Raw genomic sequence first — 4,110 nt, 5'->3', positions numbered from 1 at the left:
CTGTTCCCTAAAAAATCAAGGCGATCGAACGCACCGGTCGGTTTGACCAGACGTAGGACCCCAGCGTCCGATCACGCGATGCACGCCACATGTCCCCTGCTTCAAATGCTGATCGCCCAATCTCAATGGTTATCAGTGTACTTAAGTTGTGACCGAATGCTCTACAGTGTAGGAATGGACACAGGACTCCAGTGTCTGGTCACTTCTAGTAAGCATCCATTCGTGACCGGACGCATCAGTTTGATCACGACTGGATACAGGACCCCAGCATCCGGTCACTTCTAGTAAGGTTCCAGCCACGACCGGACGCGTCTCATCATGCCTGACCAGACTCACATAGCGTTCGATCACTCTCCCTCTTCTCTATGCGCTGCCACATCAGCATGACTAGACGCTGAACAATGTTTAGCCAGAGTTCGGTCACTTTTGAACTTAGCATCCGGTCAAGAGACCGAGGGCAGACTTCACTATGCGCCACTGATCAGACGCAAGACCCTAGTGTCCGGTCACTACGTGATTAGCGTCTGGTGCACTCTATGAAACCTTGTCTTTTCTGTATAGGGTGCCGGTGGCACCATCAGATGGTACTTTCCTACAGGTGTGCAGGGTACGGTCCTCGGTATTATGGTTGACTTGTGTGCCCTGCCTTATCTGTGCATGTCATTATGAAGGAGTCACGCATAGATGTCAGGTGAGGCAGAGCCGCCCCCCAGACATCGGGCAAGGCAGAGCCAGCCCTCGGATGTCGGGCGAGGCAGAACTGGCCCTCGAATGTTGGGCAAGGCGGAGCCAACCCTCGAACATCGGGCGAGGCGGAGCCAGCCCTCGGACGTCGGGAGAGACAGAGCCAGCCCTCAGATGTCGGGCAAGACAGAGCTGGCCCTCGGACATCGAGCAAGGTGGAGTTAGTCCTCAGACATCGGGCGAGGCGGAGCCAATCCTCAGACGTCGAGTGAGGTGGAGCCAGCCCTTGGGAGTCAGCCTGAGTCAGAGTCAACCCTTAGGGGTTGGATGAGATGGGGCCCACAGTCATAGCGCCCACCGAGGTGGAGCCAACCCTTAAGGGTCAAACGAGGCAGGGCCCAAGGTCTCGGTGGCCAGATGAGAAGTGACCCGGCAAGCGGTGTAGTCGCGCTCTTGATCGCGTGGATGAATCAATGTTGACGGTCATTAGCTCCTCCTCTTTGGGTACCCAAATATTGGTCCCCGACACCCTTGTTCTTGGATGATGAGCTAGCCTTGAATGCTATACTCTTCTTCTTCTTGTCTTCATCTTCCTTCTTGTTATCCTTGTCAACCTCTCCCTTTCCACATGATATGTCTCTTGTATCATGACATCACCTAGTACTTGGTTAGGGGTAATCTCCTTTAATCCTCCTCTTATGATAAGCAATCTCAACATTTCAAATCTTGGAGGTAGACACATTAAGAACCGATGAGAGACATCATCATCATTGACTTTTCCACCAATGCCTTCAAATCATTGACAATTACTTGTAATCAATGGAACATCTCTGGAATGCTCTCATCTTCCTTCATCTTGAAGCTTGTCAACTTGTCCTTGAGAATATACAACTTGGCACTCTTCACTGCTGGTATGCCCTCATATGTTTCCTCCAATCTCTTCCACACCTCATTAGCTCTCTCACAATCCTTGATTTGCTCAAACACCTTAGAATCAATGGTATTGTATATGGTGTTGAGAGCCCTTGTATTGCATTGCTTGTTGGTCTTGTCTTGGTTGGTGAGATTGTCAGGATCAATGATAGCATAGTCACTCTCGGTCACATCCCATACTTGATCATTGATTGAACCAAGATACATCCTCATCTTTCTTTTCCAATAATCATAGCTTGTGCCATCAAAGAATGGTGGTTTGCCCCCCACATGGTTGAACACAACTTAAGCCATAATTTGACACCGAGGTTGTTAAGCCTTCAATCAAATGGTGACCATGGCTCTGATACCACTTGAAAGGTCCTAGTATGGCTAGAGGGGGGGGGTGAATAGCCTATTTAAAAATCTACAAACCAACTAGAGCAATTTGATTAGTATGACAAATAATGAAAAGCAAACTTGCTCTAGCTCTACAAGGGTTGCAAGCCACCTATCCAACAATTCTAGTTGTTATGATCACTAGGCACACAATCTACTAGGTCACTACTCACTAAGAGCCCTCACAATTGCTACACTAAAGAGCTCCACTAGATGAACTTAATCTACAAAGGAAGCTCTCAATTCTAGCTACACTAAAGAGCTTGCTATAGCTAGTTTGCGGGAATGTAAATGAGTAAGTGAGGTGATTATACCATCGCATAGAGGAGTGAACCAATCATAAGATGAATACTTAATCAATCACTGGGAGAATACCAAAGGACAAGAGACAACCAATTTTCTCCCAAGGTTCACGTGCTTACCAATATGCTACATCCCCGTTGTGTCAACCAACACTTGGTGGTTCGACTGCTAAGAGGTGTTGCACGAACCTCATTCACACAATTGGACACCGCAAGAACCTACCCACAAATGAGGTAACTCAATGACACAAGCAATCCAATAGGGTTACCTTTTGGCACTCTGTCGGGGAAGGTACAAGTCTCCTCACAATCACCAGAGATGGCCACGAACAATCACCAACTCATGCCAATCCCCCTCTGCTGCTCCAAGCCATCTAGGTGGTAGTAACCACCAAGAGCAACAAGCGAATCCTGTAGCGAAACAAAAACACCAAGTGCCTCTAGATGCAATTACTCAAGCAACACACTTGGATTCTCTCCCAATCTCACAAAGATGATGAATCAATGATGGAGATAAATGAGAGGGCTTTGCCTAAGCTCACAAGGTTGGCATGTCAATGCAAATGGCCAAGAGAGTGAGCTAGAGCCGACAATGGGGTTTAAATAGAGAGCCCCCACAAATAGAGCCGTTGGCTCTCTGTTCCCTAAAAAATCAGGGCGATCGGACGCACCGGTCGGTTTGACCAGACGTAGGACCCCAGCGTCCGATCATGCGATGCACGCCACATGTCCCCTGCTTCAAATGCTGATCGCCCAATCTCAATGGTTATCAGTGTACTTAAGTTGTGACCGAATGCTCTACAGTGTAGGAATGGACACAGGACTCCAGTGTCTGGTCACTTCTAGTAAGCATCCATTCATGACCGGATGCATTAGTTTGATCACGACTGGATATAGGACCCCAGCATCCGGTCACTTCTAGTAAGGTTCTAGCAACGACTGGATGCATCTCGTCATGCCTGACTAGACTCACATAGCGTCCGATCACTCTCCCTCTGCTCTGTGCGCTGCCACATCAGCATGACCAGACGCTGAATAGTGTTTAGCTAGAGTTCGGTCACTTTTGAACTCAGCGTCCAGTCAAGAGACCGAGGGCGGACTTCACTATGCGCCACTGATTGGACGCAAGACCCTAGTGTCCGGTCACTGCGTGATCAGTGTCTGGTGCACTCTATGAAACCTTGTCTTTTCTGTATAGGGCGCCAGTGGCACCGTCAGACGGTACTTTCCTACAGGTGTGCAGGGTACGGTCCTCGGTATTATGGTTGACTTGTGTGCCCTACCTTATCTGTGCATGTCATTATGAAGGAGTCACGCGCAGATGTCAGGCGAGGCAGAGCCAGCCCCCAGACATTGGGTGAGGCAGAGCCAGCCCTCGGATGTCGGGCGAGGCAGAACTAGCCCTCGAATGTCGGGCAAGGCGGAGCCAGCCCTCGAACATCGGGCGAGGCAGAGCCAGCCCTTGGATGTCGGGCGAGACAGAGCCAGCCCTCAGACGTCGGGTGAGATAGAGCCAGCCCTCGGACATCGAGTGAGGTGGAGTCAGTCCTCGGACATCGGGCGAGGCAGAGCCAACCCTCAGACGTCGAGCGAGGTGGAGCCAGCCCTTGGGAGTCAGCCTAAGTCAGAGTCAACCCTTGGGGGTTGGATGAGACGGGGCCCATAGTCATAGCACCCACTGAGGTGGAGCCAACCCTCGAGGGTCAGACAAGGCAGGGCCCAAGGTCTCAGTGGCCAGATGAGAAGTGACCCAACAAGCGGTGTAGTCGCGCTCTTGATTGCGTGGATGAATCAATGTTGACAGACATTAGCT

The sequence above is a fragment of the Miscanthus floridulus genome, chromosome 19 (genome assembly GCF_019320115.1).
Source record: "Miscanthus floridulus cultivar M001 chromosome 19, ASM1932011v1, whole genome shotgun sequence".
Taxonomy (NCBI): Eukaryota; Viridiplantae; Streptophyta; class Magnoliopsida; order Poales; family Poaceae; genus Miscanthus; species Miscanthus floridulus.
Note: the sequence above shows the minus strand (reverse complement) of the source record.